At 44.6% G+C, this 27,743-nt stretch overlaps 14 non-coding genes across 14 annotated transcripts; all 14 read right to left on the bottom strand.

Moving 5' to 3' along the window:
• Positions 1-353: 353 nt before the first annotated feature.
• Positions 354-425, bottom strand: TRNAG-CCC (transfer RNA glycine (anticodon CCC)). The gene has a single exon. It is a non-coding gene; the product is annotated as a tRNA-Gly (tRNA).
• Positions 426-3,551: 3,126 nt separating this feature from the next.
• TRNAG-CCC (transfer RNA glycine (anticodon CCC)) lies at positions 3,552-3,623 on the bottom strand. Its single transcript has one exon. It is a non-coding gene; the product is annotated as a tRNA-Gly (tRNA).
• A 1,516-nt stretch (positions 3,624-5,139) lies between these two features.
• On the bottom strand, positions 5,140-5,211 carry TRNAG-CCC (transfer RNA glycine (anticodon CCC)). Its single transcript has one exon. It is a non-coding gene; the product is annotated as a tRNA-Gly (tRNA).
• Positions 5,212-6,727: 1,516 nt separating this feature from the next.
• TRNAG-CCC (transfer RNA glycine (anticodon CCC)) lies at positions 6,728-6,799 on the bottom strand. Its single transcript has one exon. It is a non-coding gene; the product is annotated as a tRNA-Gly (tRNA).
• Positions 6,800-8,315: 1,516 nt separating this feature from the next.
• Positions 8,316-8,387, bottom strand: TRNAG-CCC (transfer RNA glycine (anticodon CCC)). Its single transcript has one exon. It is a non-coding gene; the product is annotated as a tRNA-Gly (tRNA).
• Positions 8,388-9,903: 1,516 nt separating this feature from the next.
• On the bottom strand, positions 9,904-9,975 carry TRNAG-CCC (transfer RNA glycine (anticodon CCC)). The gene has a single exon. It is a non-coding gene; the product is annotated as a tRNA-Gly (tRNA).
• Positions 9,976-14,688: 4,713 nt separating this feature from the next.
• TRNAG-CCC (transfer RNA glycine (anticodon CCC)) lies at positions 14,689-14,760 on the bottom strand. Its single transcript has one exon. It is a non-coding gene; the product is annotated as a tRNA-Gly (tRNA).
• Positions 14,761-16,275: 1,515 nt separating this feature from the next.
• TRNAG-CCC (transfer RNA glycine (anticodon CCC)) lies at positions 16,276-16,347 on the bottom strand. Its single transcript has one exon. It is a non-coding gene; the product is annotated as a tRNA-Gly (tRNA).
• A 1,515-nt stretch (positions 16,348-17,862) lies between these two features.
• Positions 17,863-17,934, bottom strand: TRNAG-CCC (transfer RNA glycine (anticodon CCC)). Its single transcript has one exon. It is a non-coding gene; the product is annotated as a tRNA-Gly (tRNA).
• A 3,115-nt stretch (positions 17,935-21,049) lies between these two features.
• On the bottom strand, positions 21,050-21,121 carry TRNAG-CCC (transfer RNA glycine (anticodon CCC)). The gene has a single exon. It is a non-coding gene; the product is annotated as a tRNA-Gly (tRNA).
• A 1,516-nt stretch (positions 21,122-22,637) lies between these two features.
• On the bottom strand, positions 22,638-22,709 carry TRNAG-CCC (transfer RNA glycine (anticodon CCC)). The gene has a single exon. It is a non-coding gene; the product is annotated as a tRNA-Gly (tRNA).
• Positions 22,710-24,236: 1,527 nt separating this feature from the next.
• On the bottom strand, positions 24,237-24,308 carry TRNAG-CCC (transfer RNA glycine (anticodon CCC)). The gene has a single exon. It is a non-coding gene; the product is annotated as a tRNA-Gly (tRNA).
• A 1,527-nt stretch (positions 24,309-25,835) lies between these two features.
• Positions 25,836-25,907, bottom strand: TRNAG-CCC (transfer RNA glycine (anticodon CCC)). The gene has a single exon. It is a non-coding gene; the product is annotated as a tRNA-Gly (tRNA).
• Positions 25,908-27,422: 1,515 nt separating this feature from the next.
• Positions 27,423-27,494, bottom strand: TRNAG-CCC (transfer RNA glycine (anticodon CCC)). Its single transcript has one exon. It is a non-coding gene; the product is annotated as a tRNA-Gly (tRNA).
• Positions 27,495-27,743: the final 249 nt, after the last annotated feature.

The following is a 27,743-nucleotide window of genomic DNA, read 5'->3' as shown; positions in this document are numbered from 1 at the left end:
TTGCCAGATTCATCGGTGGATCTTGCCTACTTTTATTCACATGCTAGATATTGCCTAGAAATGCTTTTTAATATAGAGATGCTAGAGTTAGAATGTCTGGTCGGGGTTCAGCCCTTTCATTGTCTACCGCCCGCAACATATTTATTACCAGCACATGTGAGTGGTGACTCTGCTTTTTGGAAAATAGCATCTAATAGGACAATGAATGTAGCAGATGGGGCGATCGAGATGCCTGCCTAAGTATTTCATTTTTTTTTTTATTTAACGTCTGATTAATCTGTTCATGATATTTCCGTTTTGTGACATGTTGCATTAAAACAAATCCTGCTTGGAGAACATATAAAAATTTGCACTGCATTGGCCGGGAATCGAACCCGGGTCAACTGCTTGGGAAGCAGCTATGCTCACCACTATACCACCAACGCCCTATGATGTGGTTGCTCTCGGTTCTAAAGATTACAACCCCGACTTCAATGACTATCTTGCACCAGTTTCAATGGTGCATTTGGTTTAGATACCAACATGAAAAGCAGTAGAAAGTTTCTTGTAGAGGGTAAGGAACTGGGGATTGAAACCAAGGCCAAATCTGTGCAGAAGAGAAGAAATGGAAAGCAGTAGTACAAATAGTGGAAATGAACATATTTAGGCAGCATTGGAAGCAAAGCAGCGAAGAGAAAGAGAGTGCCTTCCATGAAATGCCCAGGAGAATGATAAGAGCAGAACGAAAAGGCAAGAATGACATTCAAAGCATGCCCAGAAAAACGTGTGACGGTCCCACCAGTCATTTATGCTTATAATTGGGTATCTTTACTTTCAAAGTATGGGGTTGATCCTTTGGCGATCACTCTCTTGTATTTCAGCAGAGACAGATAGTAGAGAAGTCTTTTCTCACATAGCTAGCACAAGCCTGCGCTTTTCCTTGCTGGTAGCGTGGAAATGACAGATTGGTTCTCAGAAGAAAAAACAAGAAATATTATAGCAGAGGATGGTTTCGATCCATCGACCTCTGGGTTATGGGCCCAGCACGCTTCCGCTGCGCCACTCTGCTCCCTTGTAAAAGTGTTCTCTTTATGCAGAGGAGGAGCTTTCAGCGAAGTGGCGAGGGATTGGTGGGTCTCGCTCCTCATTTGCCTAAGCATGCTGCAATGTATGCTGGGTGCAGAAAATCTTCATCTTCTCGTCTCACAGTCAGTCATAACTGAAAGTGCAGACCCTCTTGGGAACTAGCAGTTTCAGGCCTTTACCAAGATAGCAGCTCTCTAACCCTCTCCTCTCTCTTTGATCCTAGCGCTAGCATGCTCAGGATTTGATTTTAACTGGGAGCCAGAGATCTACCCGGTGAGGGCTTGCCCGGTGTGAGGCTTTTGAGCGTTTGGGAGCGTTCGGGACGTGAGGACATTGGACAGGAAATGTTGCCATCTTGAAATATCCAACCTTCCTGCTGTCGTGAGAGGCTCTTTCCATGGACATCTGCCTCTTGGAGTCCTCTCAACTTGCTCTCTGATATAACATTTTGTGAGCTGCAGTTACATCCGATGGCTACAAGGTGGCGCTGCATTCAGGTGAGAGAACAAGTGTGCACAAAATCGTTGGGGACTTTTGCCAGATTCATCGGTGGATCTTGCCTACTTTTATTCACATGCTAGATATTGCCTAGAAATGCTTTTTAATATAGAGATGCTAGAGTTAGAATGTCTGGTCGGGGTTCAGCCCTTTCATTGTCTACCGCCCGCAACATATTTATTACCAGCACATGTGAGTGGTGACTCTGCTTTTTGGAAAATAGCATCTAATAGGACAATGAATGTAGCAGATGGGGCGATCGAGATGCCTGCCTAAGTATTTCATTTTTTTTAAAATTTAACGTCTGATTAATCTGTTCATGATATTTCCGTTTTGTGACATGTTGCATTAAAACAAATCCTGCTTGGAGAACATATAAAAATTTGCACTGCATTGGCCAGGAATCGAACCCGGGTCAACTGCTTGGGAAGCAGCTATGCTCACCACTATACCACCAACGCCCTATGATGTGGTTGCTCTCGGTTCTAAAGATTACAACCCCGAGTTCAATGACTATCTTGCACCAGTTTCAATGGTGCATTTGGTTTAGATACCAACATGAAAAGCAGTAGAAAGTTTCTTGTAGAGGGTAAGGAACTGGGGATTGAAACCAAGGCCAAATCTGTGCAGAAGAGAAGAAATGGAAAGCAGTAGTACAAATAGTGGAAATGAACATATTTAGGCAGCATTGGAAGCAAAGCAGCGAAGAGAAAGAGAGTGCCTTCCATGAAATGCCCAGGAGAATGATAAGAGCAGAACGAAAAGGCAAGAATGACATTCAAAGCATGCCCAGAAAAACGTGTGACGGTCCCACCAGTCATTTATGCTTATAATTGGGTATCTTTACTTTCAAAGTATGGGGTTGATCCTTTGGCGATCACTCTCTTGTATTTCAGCAGAGACAGATAGTAGAGAAGTCTTTTCTCACATAGCTAGCACAAGCCTGCGCTTTTCCTTGCTGGTAGCGTGGAAATGACAGATTGGTTCTCAGAAGAAAAAACAAGAAATATTATAGCAGAGGATGGTTTCGATCCATCGACCTCTGGGTTATGGGCCCAGCACGCTTCCGCTGCGCCACTCTGCTCCCTTGTAAAAGTGTTCTCTTTATGCAGAGGAGGAGCTTTCAGCGAAGTGGCGAGGGATTGGTGGGTCTCGCTCCTCATTTGCCTAAGCATGCTGCAATGTATGCTGGGTGCAGAAAATCTTCATCTTCTCGTCTCACAGTCAGTCATAACTGAAAGTGCAGACCCTCTTGGGAACTAGCAGTTTCAGGCCTTTACCAAGATAGCAGCTCTCTAACCCTCTCCTCTCTCTTTGATCCTAGCGCTAGCATGCTCAGGATTTGATTTTAACTGGGAGCCAGAGATCTACCCGGTGAGGGCTTGCCCGGTGTGAGGCTTTTGAGCGTTTGGGAGCGTTCGGGACGTGAGGACATTGGACAGGAAATGTTGCCATCTTGAAATATCCAACCTTCCTGCTGTCGTGAGAGGCTCTTTCCATGGACATCTGCCTCTTGGAGTCCTCTCAACTTGCTCTCTGATATAACATTTTGTGAGCTGCAGTTACATCCGATGGCTACAAGGTGGCGCTGCATTCAGGTGAGAGAACAAGTGTGCACAAAATCGTTGGGGACTTTTGCCAGATTCATCGGTGGATCTTGCCTACTTTTATTCACATGCTAGATTTTGCCTAGAAATGCTTTTTAATATAGAGATGCTAGAGTTAGAATGTCTGGTCGGGGTTCAGCCCTTTCATTGTCTACCGCCCGCAACATATTTATTACCAGCACATGTGAGTGGTGACTCTGCTTTTTGGAAAATAGCATCTAATAGGACAATTAATGTAGCAGATGGGGCGATCGAGATGCCTGCCTAAGTATTTCATTTTTTTTTAAATTTAACGTCTGATTAATCTGTTCATGATATTTCCGTTTTGTGACATGTTGCATTAAAACAAATCCTGCTTGGAGAACATATAAAAATTTGCACTGCATTGGCCGGGAATCGAACCCGGGTCAACTGCTTGGGAAGCAGCTATGCTCACCACTATACCACCAACGCCCTATGATGTGGGTGCTCTCGGTTCTAAAGATTACAACCCCGAGTTCAATGACTATCTTGCACCAGTTTCAATGGTGCATTTGGTTTAGATACCAACATGAAAAGCAGTAGAAAGTTTCTTGTAGAGGGTAAGGAACTGGGGATTGAAACCAAGGCCAAATCTGTGCAGAAGAGAAGAAATGGAAAGCAGTAGTACAAATAGTGGAAATGAACATATTTAGGCAGCATTGGAAGCAAAGCAGCGAAGAGAAAGAGAGTGCCTTCCATGAAATGCCCAGGAGAATGATAAGAGCAGAACGAAAAGGCAAGAATGACATTCAAAGCATGCCCAGAAAAACGTGTGACGGTCCCACCAGTCATTTATGCTTATAATTGGGTATCTTTACTTTCAAAGTATGGGGTTGATCCTTTGGCGATCACTCTCTTGTATTTCAGCAGAGACAGATAGTTGAGAAGTCTTTTCTCACATAGCTAGCACAAGCCTGCGCTTTTCCTTGCTGGTAGCGTGGAAATGACAGATTGGTCCTCAGAAGAAAAAACAAGAAATATTATAGCAGAGGTTGGTTTCGATCCATCGACCTCTGGGTTATGGGCCCAGCACGCTTCCGCTGCGCCATTCTGCTCCCTTGTAAAAGTGTTCTCTTTATGCAGAGGAGGAGCTTTCAGCGAAGTGGCGAGGGATTGGTGGGTCTCGCTCCTCATTTGCCTAAGCATGCTGCAATGTATGCTGGGTGCAGAAAATCTTCATCTTCTCGTCTCACAGTCAGTCATAACTGAAAGTGCAGACCCTCTTGGGAACTAGCAGTTTCAGGCCTTTACCAAGATAGCAGCTCTCTAACCCTCTCCTCTCTCTTTGATCCTAGCGCTAGCATGCTCAGGATTTGATTTTAACTGGGAGCCAGAGATCTACCCGGTGAGGGCGAGGCTTTTGAGCGTTTGGGAGCGTTCGGGACGTGAGGACGTTGGACAGGAAATGTTGCCATCTTGAAATATCCAACCTTCCTGCTGTCGTGAGAGGCTCTTTCCATGGACATCTACCTCTTGGAGTCCTCTCAACTTGCTCTCTGATATAACATTTTGTGAGCTGCAGTTACATCCGATGGCTACAAGGTGGCGCTGCATTCAGGTGAGAGAACAAGTGTGCACAAAATCGTTGGGGACTTTTGCCAGATTCATCGGTGGATCTTGCCTACTTTTATTCACATGCTAGATATTGCCTAGAAATGCTTTTTAATATAGAGATGCTAGAGTTAGAATGTCTGGTCGGGGTTCAGCCCTTTCATTGTCTACCGCCCGCAACATATTTATTACCAGCACATGTGAGTGGTGACTCTGCTTTTTGGAAAATAGCATCTAATAGGACAATGAATGTAGCAGATGGGGCGATCGAGATGCCTGCCTAAGTATTTCATTTTTTTTTAAATTTAACGTCTGATTAATCTGTGCATGATATTTCCGTTTTGTGACATGTTGCATTAAAACAAATCCTGCTTGGAGAACATATAAAAATTTGCACTGCATTGGCCGGGAATCGAACCCGGGTCAACTGCTTGGGAAGCAGCTATGCTCACCACTATACCACCAACGCCCTATGATGTGTTTGCTCTCGGTTCTAAAGATTACAACCCCGAGTTCAATGACTATCTTGCACCAGTTTCAATGGTGCATTAGGTTTAGATACCAACATGAAAAGCAGTAGAAAGTTTCTTGTAGAGGGTAAGGAACTGGGGATTGAAACCAAGGCCAAATCTGTGCAGAAGAGAAGAAATGGAAAGCAGTAGTACAAATAGTGGAAATGAACATATTTAGGCAGCATTGGAAGCAAAGCAGCGAAGAGAAAGAGAGTGCCTTCCATGAAATGCCCAGGAGAATGATAAGAGCAGAACGAAAAGGCAAGAATGACATTCAAAGCATGCCCAGAAAAACGTGTGACGGTCCCACCAGTCATTTATGCTTATAATTGGGTATCTTTACTTTCAAAGTATGGGGTTGATCCTTTGGCGATCACTCTCTTGTATTTCAGCAGAGACAGATAGTTGAGAAGTCTTTTCTCACATAGCTAGCACAAGCCTGCGCTTTTCCTTGCTGGTAGCGTGGAAATGACAGATTGGTTCTCAGAAGAAAAAACAAGAAATATTATAGCAGAGGATGGTTTCGATCCATCGACCTCTGGGTTATGGGCCCAGCACGCTTCCGCTGCGCCACTCTGTTCCCTTGTAAAAGTGTTCTCTTTATGCAGAGGAGGAGCTTTCAGCGAAGTGGCGAGGGATTGGTGGGTCTCGCTCCTCATTTGCCTAAGCATGCTGCAATGTATGCTGGGTGCAGAAAATCTTCATCTTCTCGTCTCACAGTCAGTCATAACTGAAAGTGCAGACCCTCTTGGGAACTAGCAGTTTAAGGCCTTTACCAAGATAGCAGCTCTCTAACCCTCTCCTCTCTCTTTGATCCTAGCGCTAGCATGCTCAGGATTTGATTTTAACTGGGAGCCAGAGATCTACCCGGTGAGGGCGAGGCTTTTGAGCGTTTGGGAGCGTTCGGGACGTGAGGACGTTGGACAGGAAATGTTGCCATCTTGAAATATCCAACCTTCCTGCTGTCGTGAGAGGCTCTTTCCATGGACATCTATCTCTTGGAGTCCTCTCAACTTGCTCTCTGATATAACATTTTGTGAGCTGCAGTTACATCCGATGGCTACAAGGTGGCGCTGCATTCAGGTGAGAGAACAAGTGTGCACAAAATCGTTGGGGACTTTTGCCAGATTCATCGGTGGATCTTGCCTACTTTTATTCACATGCTAGATATTGCCTAGAAATGCTTTTTAATATAGAGATGCTAGAGTTAGAATGTCTGGTCGGGGTTCAGCCCTTTCATTGTCTACCGCCCGCAACATATTTATTACCAGCACATGTGAGTGGTGACTCTGCTTTTTGGAAAATAGCATCTAATAGGACAATGAATGTAGCAGATGGGGCGATCGAGATGCCTGCCTAAGTATTTCATTTTTTTTTAAATTTAACGTCTGATTAATCTGTTCATGATATTTCCGTTTTGTGACATGTTGCATTAAAACAAATCCTGCTTGGAGAACATATAAAAATTTGCACTGCATTGGCCGGGAATCGAACCCGGGTCAACTGCTTGGGAAGCAGCTATGCTCACCACTATACCACCAACGCCCTATGATGTGTTTGCTCTCGGTTCTAAAGATTACAACCCCGAGTTCAATGACTATCTTGCACCAGTTTCAATGGTGCATTAGGTTTAGATACCAACATGAAAAGCAGTAGAAAGTTTCTTGTAGAGGGTAAGGAACTGGGGATTGAAACCAAGGCCAAATCTGTGCAGAAGAGAAGAAATGGAAAGCAGTAGTACAAATAGTGGAAATGAACATATTTAGGCAGCATTGGAAGCAAAGCAGCGAAGAGAAAGAGAGTGCCTTCCATGAAATGCCCAGGAGAATGATAAGAGCAGAACGAAAAGGCAAGAATGACATTCAAAGCATGCCCAGAAAAACGTGTGACGGTCCCACCAGTCATTTATGCTTATAATTGGGTATCTTTACTTTCAAAGTATGGGGTCGATCCTTTGGCGATCACTCTCTTGTATTTCAGCAGAGACAGATAGTTGAGAAGTCTTTTCTCACATAGCTAGCACAAGCCTGCGCTTTTCCTTGCTGGTAGCGTGGAAATGACAGATTGGTTCTCAGAAGAAAAAACAAGAAATATTATAGCAGAGGATGGTTTCGATCCATCGACCTCTGGGTTATGGGCCCAGCACGCTTCCGCTGCGCCACTCTGCTCCCTTGTAAAAGTGTTCTCTTTATGCAGAGGAGGAGCTTTCAGCGAAGTGGCGAGGGATTGGTGGGTCTCGCTCCTCATTTGCCTAAGCATGCTGCAATGTATGCTGGGTGCAGAAAATCTTCATCTTCTCGTCTCACAGTCAGTCATAACTGAAAGTGCAGACCCTCTTGGGAACTAGCAGTTTCAGGCCTTTACCAAGATAGCAGCTCTCTAACCCTCTCCTCTCTCTTTGATCCTAGCGCTAGCATGCTCAGGATTTGATTTTAACTGGGAGCCAGAGATCTACCCGGTGAGGGCGAGGCTTTTGAGCGTTTGGGAGCGTTCGGGACGTGAGGACGTTGGACAGGAAATGTTGCCATCTTGAAATATCCAACCTTCCTGCTGTCGTGAGAGGCTCTTTCCATGGACATCTGCCTCTTGGAGTCCTCTCAACTTGCTCTCTGATATAACATTTTGTGAGCTGCAGTTACATCCGATGGCTACAAGGTGGCGCTGCATTCAGGTGAGAGAACAAGTGTGCACAAAATCGTTGGGGACTTTTGCCAGATTCATCGGTGGATCTTGCCTACTTTTATTCACATGCTAGATATTGCCTAGAAATGCTTTTTAATATAGAGATGCTAGAGTTAGAATGTCTGGTCGGGGTTCAGCCCTTTCATTGTCTACCGCCCGCAACATATTTATTACCAGCACATGTGAGTGGTGACTCTGCTTTTTGGAAAATAGCATCTAATAGGACAATGAATGTAGCAGATGGGGCGATCGAGATGCCTGCCAAAGTATTTCATTTTTTTTTAAATTTAACGTCTGATTAATCTGTGCATGATATTTCCGTTTTGTGACATGTTGCATTAAAACAAATCCTGCTTGGAGAACATATAAAAATTTGCACTGCATTGGCCGGGAATCGAACCCGGGTCAACTGCTTGGGAAGCAGCTATGCTCACCACTATACCACCAACGCCCTATGATGTGTTTGCTCTCGGTTCTAAAGATTACAACCCCGAGTTCAATGACTATCTTGCACCAGTTTCAATGGTGCATTAGGTTTAGATACCAACATGAAAAGCAGTAGAAAGTTTCTTGTAGAGGGTAAGGAACTGGGGATTGAAACCAAGGCCAAATCTGTGCAGAAGAGAAGAAATGGAAAGCAGTAGTACAAATAGTGGAAATGAACATATTTAGGCAGCATTGGAAGCAAAGCAGCGAAGAGAAAGAGAGTGCCTTCCATGAAATGCCCAGGAGAATGATAAGAGCAGAACGAAAAGGCAAGAATGACATTCAAAGCATGCCCAGAAAAACGTGTGACGGTCCCACCAGTCATTTATGCTTATAATTGGGTATCTTTACTTTCAAAGTATGGGGTTGATCCTTTGGCGATCACTCTCTTGTATTTCAGCAGAGACAGATAGTTGAGAAGTCTTTTCTCACATAGCTAGCACAAGCCTGCGCTTTTCCTTGCTGGTAGCGTGGAAATGACAGATTGGTTCTCAGAAGAAAAAACAAGAAATATTATAGCAGAGGATGGTTTCGATCCATCGACCTCTGGGTTATGGGCCCAGCACGCTTCCGCTGCGCCACTCTGTTCCCTTGTAAAAGTGTTCTCTTTATGCAGAGGAGGAGCTTTCAGCGAAGTGGCGAGGGATTGGTGGGTCTCGCTCCTCATTTGCCTAAGCATGCTGCAATGTATGCTGGGTGCAGAAAATCTTCATCTTCTCGTCTCACAGTCAGTCATAACTGAAAGTGCAGACCCTCTTGGGAACTAGCAGTTTAAGGCCTTTACCAAGATAGCAGCTCTCTAACCCTCTCCTCTCTCTTTGATCCTAGCGCTAGCATGCTCAGGATTTGATTTTAACTGGGAGCCAGAGATCTACCCGGTGAGGGCGAGGCTTTTGAGCGTTTGGGAGCGTTCGGGACGTGAGGACGTTGGACAGGAAATGTTGCCATCTTGAAATATCCAACCTTCCTGCTGTCGTGAGAGGCTCTTTCCATGGACATCTATCTCTTGGAGTCCTCTCAACTTGCTCTCTGATATAACATTTTGTGAGCTGCAGTTACATCCGATGGCTACAAGGTGGCGCTGCATTCAGGTGAGAGAACAAGTGTGCACAAAATCGTTGGGGACTTTTGCCAGATTCATCGGTGGATCTTGCCTACTTTTATTCACATGCTAGATATTGCCTAGAAATGCTTTTTAATATAGAGATGCTAGAGTTAGAATGTCTGGTCGGGGTTCAGCCCTTTCATTGTCTACCGCCCGCAACATATTTATTACCAGCACATGTGAGTGGTGACTCTGCTTTTTGGAAAATAGCATCTAATAGGACAATGAATGTAGCAGATGGGGCGATCGAGATGCCTGCCTAAGTATTTCATTTTTTTTTAAATTTAACGTCTGATTAATCTGTTCATGATATTTCCGTTTTGTGACATGTTGCATTAAAACAAATCCTGCTTGGAGAACATATAAAAATTTGCACTGCATTGGCCGGGAATCGAACCCAGGTCAACTGCTTGGGAAGCAGCTATGCTCACCACTATACCACCAACGCCCTATGATGTGTTTGCTCTCGGTTCTAAAGATTACAACCCCGAGTTCAATGACTATCTTGCACCAGTTTCAATGGTGCATTAGGTTTAGATACCAACATGAAAAGCAGTAGAAAGTTTCTTGTAGAGGGTAAGGAACTGGGGATTGAAACCAAGGCCAAATCTGTGCAGAAGAGAAGAAATGGAAAGCAGTAGTACAAATAGTGGAAATGAACATATTTAGGCAGCATTGGAAGCAAAGCAGCGAAGAGAAAGAGAGTGCCTTCCATGAAATGCCCAGGAGAATGATAAGAGCAGAACGAAAAGGCAAGAATGACATTCAAAGCATGCCCAGAAAAACGTGTGACGGTCCCACCAGTCATTTATGCTTATAATTGGGTATCTTTACTTTCAAAGTATGGGGTCGATCCTTTGGCGATCACTCTCTTGTATTTCAGCAGAGACAGATAGTTGAGAAGTCTTTTCTCACATAGCTAGCACAAGCCTGCGCTTTTCCTTGCTGGTAGCGTGGAAATGACAGATTGGTTCTCAGAAGAAAAAACAAGAAATATTATAGCAGAGGATGGTTTCGATCCATCGACCTCTGGGTTATGGGCCCAGCACGCTTCCGCTGCGCCACTCTGCTCCCTTGTAAAAGTGTTCTCTTTATGCAGAGGAGGAGCTTTCAGCGAAGTGGCGAGGGATTGGTGGGTCTCGCTCCTCATTTGCCTAAGCATGCTGCAATGTATGCTGGGTGCAGAAAATCTTCATCTTCTCGTCTCACAGTCAGTCATAACTGAAAGTGCAGACCCTCTTGGGAACTAGCAGTTTCAGGCCTTTACCAAGATAGCAGCTCTCTAACCCTCTCCTCTCTCTTTGATCCTAGCGCTAGCATGCTCAGGATTTGATTTTAACTGGGAGCCAGAGATCTACCCGGTGAGGGCGAGGCTTTTGAGCGTTTGGGAGCGTTCGGGACGTGAGGACGTTGGACAGGAAATGTTGCCATCTTGAAATATCCAACCTTCCTGCTGTCGTGAGAGGCTCTTTCCATGGACATCTGCCTCTTGGAGTCCTCTCAACTTGCTCTCTGATATAACATTTTGTGAGCTGCAGTTACATCCGATGGCTACAAGGTGGCGCTGCATTCAGGTGAGAGAACAAGTGTGCACAAAATCGTTGGGGACTTTTGCCAGATTCATCGGTGGATCTTGCCTACTTTTATTCACATGCTAGATATTGCCTAGAAATGCTTTTTAATATAGAGATGCTAGAGTTAGAATGTCTGGTCGGGGTTCAGCCCTTTCATTGTCTACCGCCCGCAACATATTTATTACCAGCACATGTGAGTGGTGACTCTGCTTTTTGGAAAATAGCATCTAATAGGACAATGAATGTAGCAGATGGGGCGATCGAGATGCCTGCCTAAGTATTTCATTTTTTTTTTAATTTAACGTCTGATTAATCTGTTCATGATATTTCCGTTTTGTGACATGTTGCATTAAAACAAATCCTGCTTGGAGAACATATAAAAATTTGCACTGCATTGGCCGGGAATCGAACCCGGGTCAACTGCTTGGGAAGCAGCTATGCTCACCACTATTCCACCAACGCCCTATGATGTGGTTGCTCTCGGTTCTAAAGATTACAACCCCGAGTTCAATGACTATCTTGCACCAGTTTCAATGGTGCATTTGGTTTAGATACCAACATGAAAAGCAGTAGAAAGTTTCTTGTAGAGGGTAAGGAACTGGGGATTGAAACCAAGGCCAAATCTGTGCAGAAGAGAAGAAATGGAAAGCAGTAGTACAAATAGTGGAAATGAACATATTTAGGCAGCATTGGAAACAAAGCAGCGAAGAGAAAGAGAGTGCCTTCCATGAAATGCCCAGGAGAATGATAAGAGCAGAACAAAAAGGCAAGAATGACATTCAAAGCATGCCCAGAAAAACGTGTGACGGTCCCACCAGTCATTTATGCTTATAATTGGGTATCTTTACTTTCAAAGTATGGGGTTGATCCTTTGGCGATCACTCTCTTGTATTTCAGCAGAGACAGATAGTTGAGAAGTCTTTTCTCACATAGCTAGCACAAGCCTGCGCTTTTCCTTGCTGGTAGCGTGGAAATGACAGATTGGTTCTCAGAAGAAAAAACAAGAAATATTATAGCAGAGGATGGTTTCGATCCATCGACCTCTGGGTTATGGGCCCATCACGCTTCCGCTGCGCCACTCTGCTCCCTTGTAAAAGTGTTCTCTTTATGCAGAGGAGGAGCTTTCAGCGACGTGGCGAGGGATTGGTGGGTCTCGCTCCTCATTTGCCTAAGCATGCTGCAATGTATGCTGGGTGCTGAAAATCTTCATCTTCTTGTCTCACAGTCAGTCATAACTGAAAGTGCAGACCCTCTTGGGAACTAGCAGTTTCAGGCCTTTACCAAGATAGCAGCTCTCTAACCCTCTCCTCTCTCTTTGATCCTAGCGCTAGCATGCTCAGGATTTGATTTTAACTGGGAGCCAGAGATCTACCCGGTGAGGGCTTGCCCGGTGTGAGGCTTTTGAGCGTTTGGAGCGTTCGGGACGTGAGGACGTTGGACAGGAAATGTTGCCATCTTGAAATATCCAACCTTCCTGCTGTCGTGAGAGGCTCTTTCCATGGACATCTGCCTCTTGGAGTCCTCTCAACTTGCTCTCTGATATAACATTTTGTGAGCTGCAGTTACATCCGATGGCTACAAGGTGGCGCTGCATTCAGGTGAGAGAACAAGTGTGCACAAAATCGTTGGGGACTTTTGCCAGATTCATCGGTGGATCTTGCCTACTTTTATTCACATGCTAGATATTGCCTAGAAATGCTTTTTAATATAGAGATGCTAGAGTTAGAATGTCTGGTCGGGGTTCAGCCCTTTCATTGTCTACCGCCCGCAACATATTTATTACCAGCACATGTGAGTGGTGACTCTGCTTTTTGGAAAATAGCATCTAATAGGACAATGAATGTAGCAGATGGGGCGATCGAGATGCCTACCTAAGTATTTCATTTTTTTTTTAATTTAACGTCTGATTAATCTGTTCATGATATTTCCGTTTTGTGACATGTTGCATTAAAACAAATCCTGCTTGGAGAACATACAAAAATTTGCACTGCATTGGCCGTGAATCGAACCCGGGTCAACTGCTTGGGAAGCAGCTATGCTCACCACTATACCACCAACGCCCTATGATGTGGTTGCTCTCGGTTCTAAAGATTACAACCCCGAGTTCAATGACTATCTTGCACCAGTTTCAATGGTGCATTTGGTTTAGATACCAACATGAAAAGCAGTAGAAAGTTTCTTGTAGAGGGTAAGGAACTGGGGATTGAAACCAAGGCCAAATCTGTGCAGAAGAGAAGAAATGGAAAGCAGTAGTACAAATAGTGGAAATGAACATATTTAGGCAGCATTGGAAGCAAAGCAGCGAAGAGAAAGAGAGTGTCTTCCATGAAATGCCCAGGAGAATGATAAGAGCAGAACGAAAAGGCAAGAATGACATTCAAAGCATGCCCAGAAAAACGTGTGACGGTCCCACCAGTCATTTATGCTTATAATTGGGTATCTTTACTTTCAAAGTATGGGGTTGATCCTTTGGTGATTACTCTCTTGTATTTCAGCAGAGACAGATAGTTGAGAAGTCTTTTCTCACATAGCTAGCACAAGCCTACGCTTTTCCTTGCTGGTAGCGTGGAAATGACAGATTGGTTCTCAGAAGAAAAAACAAGAAATATTATAGCAGAGGATGGTTTCGATCCATCGACCTCTGGGTTATGGGCCCAGCACGCTTCCGCTGCGCCACTCTGCTCCCTTGTAAAAGTGTTCTCTTTATGCAGAGGAGGAGCTTTCAGCGAAGTGGTGAGGGATTGGTGGGTCTCGCTCCTCATTTGCCTAAGCATGCTGCAATGTATGCTGGGTGCAGAAAATCTTCATCTTTTCGTCTCACAGTCAGTCATAACTGAAAGTGCAGACCCTCTTGGGAACTAGCAGTTTCAGGCCTTTACCAAGATAGCAGCTCTCTAACCCTCTCCTCTCTCTTTGATCCTAGCGCTAGCATGCTCAGGATTTGATTTTAACTGGGAGCCAGAGATCTACCCGGTGAGGGCTTGCCCGGTGTGAGGCTTTTGAGCGTTTGGGAGCGTTCGGGACGTGAGGACATTGGACAGGAAATGTTGCCATCTTGAAATATCCAACCTTCCTGCTGTCGTGAGAGGCTCTTTCCATGGACATCTGCCTCTTGGAGTCCTCTCAACTTGCTCTCTGATATAACATTTTGTGAGCTGCAGTTACATCCGATGGCTACAAGGTGGCGCTGCATTCAGGTGAGAGAACAAGTGTGCACAAAATCGTTGGGGACTTTTGCCAGATTCATCGGTGGATCTTGCCTACTTTTATTCACATGCTAGATATTGCCTAGAAATGCTTTTTAATATAGAGATGCTAGAGTTAGAATGTCTGGTCGGGGTTCAGCCCTTTCATTGTCCACCGCCAGCAACATATTTATTACCAGCACATGTGAGTGGTGACTCTGCTTTTTGGAAAATAGCATCTAATAGGACAATTAATGTAGCAGATGGGGCGATCGAGATGCCTGCCTAAGTATTTCATTTTTTTTTTAATTTAACGTCTGATTAATCTGTTCATGATATTTCCGTTTTGTGACATGTTGCATTAAAACAAATCCTGCTTGGAGAACATATAAAAATTTGCACTGCATTGGCCGGGAATCGAACCCGGGTCAACTGCTTGGGAAGCAGCTATGCTCACCACTATACCACCAACGCCCTATGATGTGGGTGCTCTCGGTTCTAAAGATTACAACCCCGAGTTCAATGACTATCTTGCACCAGTTTCAATGGTGCATTTGGTTTAGATACCAACATGAAAAGCAGTAGAAAGTTTCTTGTAGAGGGTAAGGAACTGGGGATTGAAACCAAGGCCAAATCTGTGCAGAAGAGAAGAAATGGAAAGCAGTAGTACAAATAGTGGAAATGAACATATTTAGGCAGCATTGGAAGCAAAGCAGCGAAGAGAAAGAGAGTGCCTTCCATGAAATGCCCAGGAGAATGATAAGAGCAGAACGAAAAGGCAAGAATGACATTCAAAGCATGCCCAGAAAAACGTGTGACGGTCCCACCAGTCATTTATGCTTATAATTGGGTATCTTTACTTTCAAAGTATGGGGTTGATCCTTTGGCGATCACTCTCTTGTATTTCAGCAGAGACAGATAGTTGAGAAGTCTTTTCTCACATAGCTAGCACAAGCCTGCGCTTTTCCTTGCTGGTAGCGTGGAAATGACAGATTGGTTCTCAGAAGAAAAAACAAGAAATATTATAGCAGAGGATGGTTTCGATCCATCGACCTCTGGGTTATGGGCCCAGCACGCTTCCGCTGCGCCACTCTGCTCCCTTGTAAAAGTGTTCTCTTTATGCAGAGGAGGAGCTTTCAGCGAAGTGGTGAGGGATTGGTGGGTCTCGCTCCTCATTTGCCTAAGCATGCTGCAATGTATGCTGGGTGCAGAAAATCTTCATCTTCTCGTCTCACAGTCAGTCATAACTGAAAGTGCAGACCCTCTTGGGAACTAGCAGTTTCAGGCCTTTACCAAGATAGCAGCTCTCTAACCCTCTCCTCTCTCTTTGATCCTAGCGCTAGCATGCTCAGGATTTGATTTTAACTGGGAGCCAGAGATCTACCCGGTGAGGGCGAGGCTTTTGAGCGTTTGGGAGCGTTCGGGACGTGAGGATGTTGGACAGGAAATGTTGCCATCTTGAAATATCCAACCTTCCTGCTGTCGTGAGAGGCTCTTTCCATGGACATCTACCTCTTGGAGTCCTCTCAACTTGCTCTCTGATATAACATTTTGTGAGCTGCAGTTACATCCGATGGCTACAAGGTGGCGCTGCATTCAGGTGAGAGAACAAGTGTGCACAAAATCGTTGGGGACTTTTGCCAGATTCATCGGTGGATTTGCCTACTTTTATTCACATGCTAGATATTGCCTAGAAATGCTTTTTAATATAGAGATGCTAGAGTTAGAATGTCTAGTCGGGGTTCAGCCCTTTCATTGTCTACCGCCCGCAACATATTTATTACCAGCACATGTGAGTGGTGACTCTGCTTTTTGGAAAATAGCATCTAATAGGACAATGAATGTAGCAGATGGGGCGATCGAGATGCCTGCCTAAGTATTTCATTTTTTTTTAAATTTAACGTCTGATTAATCTGTTCATGATATTTCCGTTTTGTGACATGTTGCATTAAAACAAATCCTGCTTGGAGAACATATAAAAATTTGCACTGCATTGGCCGGGAATCGAACCCGGGTCAACTGCTTGGGAAGCAGCTATGCTCACCACTATACCACCAACGCCCTATGATGTGTTTGCTCTCGGTTCTAAAGATTACAACCCCGAGTTCAATGACTATCTTGCACCAGTTTCAATGGTGCATTTGGTTTAGATACCATCATGAAAAGCAGTAGAAAGTTTCTTGTAGAGGGTAAGGAACTGGGGATTGAAACCAAGGCCAAATCTGTGCAGAAGAGAAGAAATGGAAAGCAGTAGTACAAATAGTGGAAATGAACATATTTAGGCAGCATTGGAAGCAAAGCAGCGAAGAGAAAGAGAGTGCCTTCCATGAAATGCCCAGGAGAATGATAAGAGCAGAACGAAAAGGCAAGAATGACATTCAAAGCATGCCCAGAAAAACGTGTGACGGTCCCACCAGTCATTTATGCTTATAATTGGGTATCTTTACTTTCAAAGTATGGGGTTGATCCTTTGGCGATCACTCTCTTGTATTTCAGCAGAGACAGATAGTTGAGAAGTCTTTTCTCACATAGCTAGCACAAGCCTGCGCTTTTCCTTGCTGGTAGCGTGGAAATGACAGATTGGTCCTCAGAAGAAAAAACAAGAAATATTATAGCAGAGGATGGTTTCGATCCATCGACCTCTGGGTTATGGGCCCAGCACGCTTCCGCTGCGCCACTCTGCTCCCTTGTAAAAGTGTTCTCTTTATGCAGAGGAGGAGCTTTCAGCGAAGTGGTGAGGGATTGGTGGGTCTCGCTCCTCATTTGCCTAAGCATGCTGCAATGTATGCTGGGTGCAGAAAATCTTCATCTTCTCGTCTCACAGTCAGTCATAACTGAAAGTGCAGACCCTCTTGGGAACTAGCAGTTTCAGGCCTTTACCAAGATAGCAGCTCTCTAACCCTCTCCTCTCTCTTTGATCCTAGCGCTAGCATGCTCAGGATTTGATTTTAACTGGGAGCCAGAGATCTACCCGGTGAGGGCGAGGCTTTTGAGCGTTTGGGAGCGTTCGGGACGTGAGGATGTTGGACAGGAAATGTTGCCATCTTGAAATATCCAACCTTCCTGCTGTCGTGAGAGGCTCTTTCCATGGACATCTACCTCTTGGAGTCCTCTCAACTTGCTCTCTGATATAACATTTTGTGAGCTGCAGTTACATCCGATGGCTACAAGGTGGCGCTGCATTCAGGTGAGAGAACAAGTGTGCACAAAATCGTTGGGGACTTTTGCCAGATTCATCGGTGGATTTGCCTACTTTTATTCACATGCTAGATATTGCCTAGAAATGCTTTTTAATATAGAGATGCTAGAGTTAGAATGTCTAGTCGGGGTTCAGCCCTTTCATTGTCTACCGCCCGCAACATATTTATTACCAGCACATGTGAGTGGTGACTCTGCTTTTTGGAAAATAGCATCTAATAGGACAATGAATGTAGCAGATGGGGCGATCGAGATGCCTGCCTAAGTATTTCATTTTTTTTTAAATTTAACGTCTGATTAATCTGTTCATGATATTTCCGTTTTGTGACATGTTGCATTAAAACAAATCCTGCTTGGAGAACATATAAAAATTTGCACTGCATTGGCCGGGAATCGAACCCAGGTCAACTGCTTGGGAAGCAGCTATGCTCACCACTATACCACCAACGCCCTATGATGTGTTTGCTCTCGGTTCTAAAGATTACAACCCCGAGTTCAATGACTATCTTGCACCAGTTTCAATGGTGCATTTGGTTTAGATACCATCATGAAAAGCAGTAGAAAGTTTCTTGTAGAGGGTAAGGAACTGGGGATTGAAACCAAGGCCAAATCTGTGCAGAAGAGAAGAAATGGAAAGCAGTAGTACAAATAGTGGAAATGAACATATTTAGGCAGCATTGGAAGCAAAGCAGCGAAGAGAAAGAGAGTGCCTTCCATGAAATGCCCAGGAGAATGATAAGAGCAGAACGAAAAGGCAAGAATGACATTCAAAGCATGCCCAGAAAAACGTGTGACGGTCCCACCAGTCATTTATGCTTATAATTGGGTATCTTTACTTTCAAAGTATGGGGTTGATCCTTTGGCGATCACTCTCTTGTATTTCAGCAGAGACAGATAGTTGAGAAGTCTTTTCTCACATAGCTAGCACAAGCCTGCGCTTTTCCTTGCTGGTAGCGTGGAAATGACAGATTGGTCCTCAGAAGAAAAAACAAGAAATATTATAGCAGAGGATGGTTTCGATCCATCGACCTCTGGGTTATGGGCCCAGCACGCTTCCGCTGCGCCACTCTGCTCCCTTGTAAAAGTGTTCTCTTTATGCAGAGGAGGAGCTTTCAGCGAAGTGGCGAGGGATTGGTGGGTCTCACTCCTCATTTGCCTAAGCATGCTGCAATGTATGCTGGGTGCAGAAAATCTTCATCTTCTCGTCTCACAGTCAGTCATAACTGAAAGTGCAGACCCTCTTGGGAACCAGCAGTTTCAGGCCTTTACCAAGATAGCAGCTCTCTAACCCTCTCCTCTCTCTTTGATCCTAGCGCTAGCATGCTCAGGATTTGATTTTAACTGGGAGCCAGAGATCTACCCGGTGAGGGCTTGCCCGGTGTGAGGCTTTTGAGCGTTTGGGAGCGTTCGGGACGTGAGGACGTTGGACAGGAAATGTTGCCATCTTGAAATATCCAACCTTCCTGCTGTCGTGAGAGGCTCTTTCCATGGACATCTGCCTCTTGGAGTCCTCTCAACTTGCTCTCTGATATAACATTTTGTGAGCTGCAGTTACATCCGATGGCTACAAGATGGCGCTGCATTCAGGTGAGAGAACAAGTGTGCACAAAATTGTTGGGGACTTTTGCCAGATTCATCGGTGGATCTTGCCTACTTTTATTCACATGCTAGATATTGCCTAGAAAGGCTTTTTAATATAGAGATGCTAGAGTTAGAATGTCTGGTCAGGGTTCAGCCCTTTCATTGTCTACCGCCCGCAACATATTTATTACCAGCACATGTGAGTGGTGACTCTGCTTTTTGGAAAATAGCATCTAATAGGACAATTAATGTAGCAGATGGGGCGATCGAGATGCCTGCCTAAGTATTTCATTTTTTTTTTAATTTAACGTCTGATTAATCTGTTCATGATATTTCCGTTTTGTGACATGTTGCATTAAAACAAATCCTGCTTGGAGAACATATAAAAATTTGCACTGCATTGGCCAGGAATCGAACCCGGGTCAACTGCTTGGGAAGTAGCTATGCTCACCACTATACCACCAACACCCTATGTTGTGGTTGCTCTCGGTTCTAAAGATTACAACCCCGAGTTCAATGACTATCTTGCAACAGTTTCAATGGTGCATTTGGTTTAGATACCAACATGAAAAGCAGTAGAAAGTTTCTTGTAGAGGGTAAGGAACTGGGGATTGAAACCAAGGCCAAATCTGTGCAGAAGAGAAGAAATGGAAAGCAGTAGTACAAATAGTGGAAATGAACATATTTAGGCAGCATTGGAAGCAAAGCAGCGAAGAGAAAGAGAGTGCCTTCCATGAAATGCCCAGGAGAATGATAAGAGCAGAACGAAAAGGCAAGAATGACATTCAAAGCATGCCCAGAAAAACGTGTGACAGTCCCACCAGTCATTTATGCTTATAATTGGGTATCTTTACTTTCAAAGTATGGGGTTGATCCTTTGGCGATCACTCTCTTGTATTTCAGCAGAGACAGATAGTTGAGAAGTCTTTTCTCACATAGCTAGCACAAGCCTGCGCTTTTCCTTGCTGGTAGCGTGGAAATGACAGATTGGTTCTCAGAAGAAAAAACAAGAAATATTATAGCAGAGGATGGTTTCGATCCATCGACCTCTGGGTTATGGGCCCAGCACGCTTCCGCTGCGCCACTCTGCTCCCTTGTAAAAGTGTTCTCTTTATGCAGAGGAGGAGCTTTCAGCGAAGTGGCGAGGGATTGGTGGGTCTCGCTCCTCATTTGCCTAAGCATGCTGCAATGTATGCTGGGTGCAGAAAATCTTCATCTTCTCGTCTCACAGTCAGTCATAACTGAAAGTGCAGACCCTCTTGGGAACTAGCAGTTTCAGGCCTTTACCAAGATAGCAGCTCTCTAACCCTTTCCTCTCTCTTTGATCCTAGCGCTAGCATGCTCAGGATTTGATTTTAACTGGGAGCCAGAGATCTACCCGGTGAGGGCGAGGCTTTTGAGCATTTGGGAGCGTTCGGGACGTGAGGACATTGGACAGGAAATGTTGCCATCTTGAAATATCCAACCTTCCTGCTGTCGTGAGAGGCTCTTTCCATGGACATCTGCCTCTTGGAGTCCTCTCAACTTGCTCTCTGATATAACATTTTGTGAGCTGCAGTTACATCCGATGGCTACAAGGTGGCGCTGCATTCAGGTGAGAGAACAAGTGTGCACAAAATCGTTGGGGACTTTTGCCAGATTCATCGGTGGATCTTGCCTACTTTTATTCACATGCTAGATATTGCCTAGAAATGCTTTTTAATATAGAGATGCTAGAGTTAGAATGTCTGGTCGGGGTTCAGCCCTTTCATTGTCTACCGCCCGCAACATATTTATTACCAGCACATGTGAGTGGTGACTCTGCTTTTTGGAAAATAGCATCTAATAGGACAATTAATGTAGCAGATGGGGCGATCGAGATGCCTGCCTAAGTATTTCATTTTTTTTTTAATTTAACGTCTGATTAATCTGTTCATGATATTTCCGTTTTGTGACATGTTGCATTAAAACAAATCCTGCTTGGAGAACATATAAAAATTTGCACTGCATTGGCCGGGAATCGAACCCGGGTCAACTGCTTGGGAAGCAGCTATGCTCACCACTATACCACCAAAGCCCTATGATGTGGGTGCTCTCGGTTCTAAAGATTACAACCCCGAGTTCAATGACTATCTTGCACCAGTTTCAATGGTGCATTTGGTTTAGATACCAACATGAAAAGCAGTAGAAAGTTTCTTGTAGAGGGTAAGGAACTGGGGATTGAAACCAAGGCCAAATCTGTGCAGAAGAGAAGAAATGGAAAGCAGTAGTACAAATAGTGGAAATGAACATATTTAGGCAGCATTGGAAGCAAAGCAGCGAAGAGAAAGAGAGTGCCTTCCATGAAATGCCCAGGAGAATGATAAGAGCAGAACGAAAAGGCAAGAATGACATTCAAAGCATGCCCAGAAAAACGTGTGACGGTCCCACCAGTCATTTATGCTTATAATTGGGTATCTTTACTTTCAAAGTATGGGGTTGATCCTTTGGCGATCACTCTCTTGTATTTCAGCAGAGACAGATAGTTGAGAAGTCTTTTCTCACATAGCTAGCACAAGCCTGCGCTTTTCCTTGCTGGTAGCGTGGAAATGACAGATTGGTTCTCAGAAGAAAAAACAAGAAATATTATAGCAGAGGATGGTTTCGATCCATCGACCTCTGGGTTATGGGCCCAGCACGCTTCCGCTGCGCCACTCTGCCCCCTTGTAAAAGTGTTCTCTTTATGCAGAGGAGGAGCTTTCAGCGAAGTGGCGAGGGATTGGTCGGTCTCGCTCCTCATTTGCCTAAGCATGCTGCAATGTATGCTGGGTGCAGAAAATCTTCATCTTCTCGTCTCACAGTCAGTCATAACTGAAAGTGCAGACCCTCTTGGGAACTAGCAGTTTCAGGCCTTTACCAAGATAGCAGCTCTCTAACCCTCTCCTCTCTCTTTGATCCTAGCGCTAGCATGCTCAGGATTTGATTTTAACTGGGAGCCAGAGATCTACCCGGTGAGGGCGAGGCTTTTGAGCGTTTGGGAGCGTTCGGGACGTGAGGACGTTGGACAGGAAATGTTGCCATCTTGAAATATCCAACCTTCCTGCTGTCGTGAGATGCTCTTTCCATGGACATCTGCCTCTTGGAGTCCTCTCAACTTGCTCTCTGATATAACATTTTGTGAGCTGCAGTTACATCCGATGGCTACAAGGTGGCGCTGCATTCAGGTGAGAGAACAAGTGTGCACAAAATCATTGGGGACTTTTGCCAGATTCATCGGTGGATCTTGCCTACTTTTATTCACATGCTAGATATTGCCTAGAAATGCTTTTTAATATAGAGATGCTAGAGTTAGAATGTCTGGTCGGGGTTCAGCCCTTTCATTGTCTACCGCCCGCAACATATTTATTACCAGCACATGTGAGTGGTGACTCTGCTTTTTGGAAAATAGCATCTAATAGGACAATGAATGTAGCAGATGGGGCGATCGAGATGCCTGCCTAAGTATTTCATTTTTTTTTAAATTTAACGTCTGATTAATCTGTTCATGATATTTCCATTTTGTGACATGTTGCATTAAAACAAATCCTGCTTGGAGAACATATAAAAATTTGCACTGCATTGGCCGGGAATCGAACCCAGGTCAACTGCTTGGGAAGCAGCTATGCTCACCACTATACCACCAACGCCCTATGATATGGTTGCTCTCGGTTCTAAAGATTACAACCCCGAGTTCAATGACTATCTTGCACCAGTTTCAATGGTGCATTTGGTTTAGATACCAACATGAAAAGCAGTAGAAAGTTTCTTGTAGAGGGTAAGGAACTGGGGATTGAAACCAAGGCCAAATCTGTGCAGAAGAGAAGAAATGGAAAGCAGTAGTACAAATAGTGGAAATGAACATATTTAGGCAGCATTGGAAGCAAAGCAGCGAAGAGAAAGAGAGTGCCTTCCATGAAATGCCCAGGAGAATGATAAGAGCAGAACGAAAAGGCAAGAATGACATTCAAAGCATGCCCAGAAAAACGTGTGACGGTCCCACCAGTCATTTATGCTTATAATTGGGTATCTTTACTTTCAAAGTATGGGGTTGATCCTTTGGCGATCACTCTCTTGTATTTCAGCAGAGACAGATAGTTGAGAAGTCTTTTCTCACATAGCTAGCACAAGCCTGCGCTTTTCCTTGCTGGTAGCGTGGAAATGACAGATTGGTTCTCAGAAGAAAAAACAAGAAATATTATAGCAGAGGATGGTTTCGATCCATCGACCTCTGGGTTATGGGCCCAGCACGCTTCCGCTGCGCCACTCTGCTCCCTTGTAAAAGTGTTCTCTTTATGCAGAGGAGGAGCTTTCAGCGAAGTGGCGAGGGATTGGTGGGTCTCGCTCCTCATTTGCCTAAGCATGCTGCAATGTATGCTGGGTGCAGAAAATCTTCATCTTCTCGTCTCACAGTCAGTCATAACTGAAAGTGCAGACCCTCTTGGGAACTAGCAGTTTCAGGCCTTTACCAAGATAGCAGCTCTCTAACCCTCTCCTCTCTCTTTGATCCTAGCGCTAGCATGCTCAGGATTTGATTTTAACTGGGAGCCAGAGATCTACCCGGTGAGGGCTTGCCCGGTGTGAGGCTTTTGAGCGTTTGGGAGCGTTCGGGACGTGAGGACATTGGACAGGAAATGTTGCCATCTTGAAATATCCAACCTTCCTGCTGTCGTGAGAGGCTCTTTCCATGGACATCTGCCTCTTGGAGTCCTCTCAACTTGCTCTCTGATATAACATTTTGTGAGCTGCAGTTACATCCGATGGCTACAAGGTGGCGCTGCATTCAGGTGAGAGAACAAGTGTGCACAAAATCGTTGGGGACTTTTGCCAGATTCATCGGTGGATCTTGCCTACTTTTATTCACATGCTAGATATTGCCTAGAAATGCTTTTTAATATAGAGATGCTAGAGTTAGAATGTCTGGTCGGGGTTCAGCCCTTTCATTGTCTACCGCCCGCAACATATTTATTACCAGCACATGTGAGTGGTGACTCTGCTTTTTGGAAAATAGCATCTAATAGGACAATGAATGTAGCAGATGGGGCGATCGAGATGCCTACCTAAGTATTTCATTTTTTTTTTAATTTAACGTCTGATTAATCTGTTCATGATATTTCCGTTTTGTGACATGTTGCATTAAAACAAATCCTGCTTGGAGAACATACAAAAATTTGCACTGCATTGGCCGGGAATCAAACCCGGGTCAACTGCTTGGGAAGCAGCTATGCTCACCACTATACCACCAACGCCCTATGATGTGGTTGCTCTCGGTTCTAAAGATTACAACCCCGAGTTCAATGACTATCTTGCACCAGTTTCAATGGTGCATTTGGTTTAGATACCAACATGAAAAGCAGTAGAAAGTTTCTTGTAGAGGGTAAGGAACTGGGGATTGAAACCAAGGCCAAATCTGTGCAGAAGAGAAGAAATGGAAAGCAGTAGTACAAATAGTGGAAATGAACATATTTAGGCAGCATTGGAAGCAAAGCAGCGAAGAGAAAGAGAGTGTCTTCCATGAAATGCCCAGGAGAATGATAAGAGCAGAACGAAAAGGCAAGAATGACATTCAAAGCATGCCCAGAAAAACGTGTGACGGTCCCACCAGTCATTTATGCTTATAATTGGGTATCTTTACTTTCAAAGTATGGGGTTGATCCTTTGGCGATCACTCTCTTGTATTTCAGCAGAGACAGATAGTTGAGAAGTCTTTTCTCACATAGCTAGCACAAGCCTACGCTTTTCCTTGCTGGTAGCGTGGAAATGACAGATTGGTTCTCAGAAGAAAAAACAAGAAATATTATAGCAGAGGATGGTTTCGATCCATCGACCTCTGGGTTATGGGCCCAGCACGCTTCCGCTGCGCCACTCTGCTCCCTTGTAAAAGTGTTCTCTTTATGCAGAGGAGGAGCTTTCAGCGAAGTGGTGAGGGATTGGTGGGTCTCGCTCCTCATTTGCCTAAGCATGCTGCAATGTATGCTGGGTGCAGAAAATCTTCATCTTCTCGTCTCACAGTCAGTCATAACTGAAAGTGCAGACCCTCTTGGGAACTAGCAGTTTCATGCCTTTACCAAGATAGCAGCTCTCTAACCCTCTCCTCTCTCTTTGATCCTAGCGCTAGCATGCTCAGGATTTGATTTTAACTGGGAGCCAGAGATCTACCCGGTGAGGGCTTGCCCGGTGTGAGGCTTTTGAGCGTTTGGGAGCGTTCGGGACGTGAGGACATTGGACAGGAAATGTTGCCATCTTGAAATATCCAACCTTCCTGCTGTCGTGAGAGGCTCTTTCCATGGACATCTGCCTCTTGGAGTCCTCTCAACTTGCTCTCTGATATAACATTTTGTGAGCTGCAGTTACATCCGATGGCTACAAGGTGGCGCTGCATTCAGTTGAGAGAACAAGTGTGCACAAAATCGTTGGGGACTTTTGCCAGATTCATCGGTGGATCTTGCCTACTTTTATTCACATGCTAGATATTGCCTAGAAATGCTTTTTAATATAGAGATGCTAGAGTTAGAATGTCTGGTCGGGGTTCAGCCCTTTCATTGTCCACCGCCAGCAACATATTTATTACCAGCACATGTGAGTGGTGACTCTGCTTTTTGGAAAATAGCATCTAATAGGACAATTAATGTAGCAGATGGGGCGATCGAGATGCCTGCCTAAGTATTTCATTTTTTTTTTAATTTAACGTCTGATTAATCTGTTCATGATATTTCCGTTTTGTGACATGTTGCATTAAAACAAATCCTGCTTGGAGAACATATAAAAATTTGCACTGCATTGGCCGGGAATCGAACCCGGGTCAACTGCTTGGGAAGCAGCTATGCTCACCACTATACCACCAACGCCCTATGATGTGGGTGCTCTCGGTTCTAAAGATTACAACCCCGAGTTCAATGACTATCTTGCACCAGTTTCAATGGTGCATTTGGTTTAGATACCAACATGAAAAGCAGTAGAAAGTTTCTTGTAGAGGGTAAGGAACTGGGGATTGAAACCAAGGCCAAATCTGTGCAGAAGAGAAGAAATGGAAAGCAGTAGTACAAATAGTGGAAATGAACATATTTAGGCAGCATTGGAAGCAAAGCAGCGAAGAGAAAGAGAGTGCCTTCCATGAAATGCCCAGGAGAATGATAAGAGCAGAACGAAAAGGCAAGAATGACATTCAAAGCATGCCCAGAAAAACGTGTGACGGTCCCACCAGTCATTTATGCTTATAATTGGGTATCTTTACTTTCAAAGTATGGGGTTGATCCTTTGGCGATCACTCTCTTGTATTTCAGCAGAGACAGATAGTTAAGAAGTCTTTTCTCACATAGCTAGCACAAGCCTGCGCTTTTCCTTGCTGGTAGCGTGGAAATGACAGATTGGTTCTCAGAAGAAAAAACAAGAAATATTATAGCAGAGGATGGTTTCGATCCATCGACCTCTGGGTTATGGGCCCAGCACGCTTCCGCTGCGCCACTCTGCTCCCTTGTAAAAGTGTTCTCTTTATGCAGAGGAGGAGCTTTCAGCGAAGTGGTGAGGGATTGGTGGGTCTCGCTCCTCATTTGCCTAAGCATGCTGCAATGTATGCTGGGTGCAGAAAATCTTCATCTTCTCGTCTCACAGTCAGTCATAACTGAAAGTGCAGACCCTCTTGGGAACTAGCAGTTTCAGGCCTTTACCAAGATAGCAGCTCTCTAACCCTCTCCTCTCTCTTTGATCCTAGCGCTAGCATGCTCAGGATTTGATTTTAACTGGGAGCCAGAGATCTACCCGGTGAGGGCGAGGCTTTTGAGCGTTTGGGAGCGTTCGGGACGTGAGGATGTTGGACAGGAAATGTTGCCATCTTGAAATATCCAACCTTCCTGCTGTCGTGAGAGGCTCTTTCCATGGACATCTACCTCTTGGAGTCCTCTCAACTTGCTCTCTGATATAACATTTTGTGAGCTGCAGTTACATCCGATGGCTACAAGGTGGCGCTGCATTCAGGTGAGAGAACAAGTGTGCACAAAATCGTTGGGGACTTTTGCCAGATTCATCGGTGGATTTGCCTACTTTTATTCACATGCTAGATATTGCCTAGAAATGCTTTTTAATATAGAGATGCTAGAGTTAGAATGTCTAGTCGGGGTTCAGCCCTTTCATTGTCTACCGCCCGCAACATATTTATTACCAGCACATGTGAGTGGTGACTCTGCTTTTTGGAAAATAGCATCTAATAGGACAATGAATGTAGCAGATGGGGCGATCGAGATGCCTGCCTAAGTATTTCATTTTTTTTTAAATTTAACGTCTGATTAATCTGTTCATGATATTTCCGTTTTGTGACATGTTGCATTAAAACAAATCCTGCTTGGAGAACATATAAAAATTTGCACTGCATTGGCCGGGAATCGAACCCGGGTCAACTGCTTGGGAAGCAGCTATGCTCACCACTATACCACCAACGCCCTATGATGTGTTTGCTCTCGGTTCTAAAGATTACAACCCCGAGTTCAATGACTATCTTGCACCAGTTTCAATGGTGCATTTGGTTTAGATACCATCATGAAAAGCAGTAGAAAGTTTCTTGTAGAGGGTAAGGAACTGGGGATTGAAACCAAGGCCAAATCTGTGCAGAAGAGAAGAAATGGAAAGCAGTAGTACAAATAGTGGAAATGAACATATTTAGGCAGCATTGGAAGCAAAGCAGCGAAGAG

Source organism: Triturus cristatus, chromosome 11 (genome assembly GCF_964204655.1).
Source record: "Triturus cristatus chromosome 11, aTriCri1.1, whole genome shotgun sequence".
Classification (NCBI taxonomy): domain Eukaryota; kingdom Metazoa; phylum Chordata; class Amphibia; order Caudata; family Salamandridae; genus Triturus; species Triturus cristatus.
The sequence above is the reverse complement of the archived record's forward strand: the minus strand, read 5'-3'. Positions and strand labels throughout refer to the sequence as shown.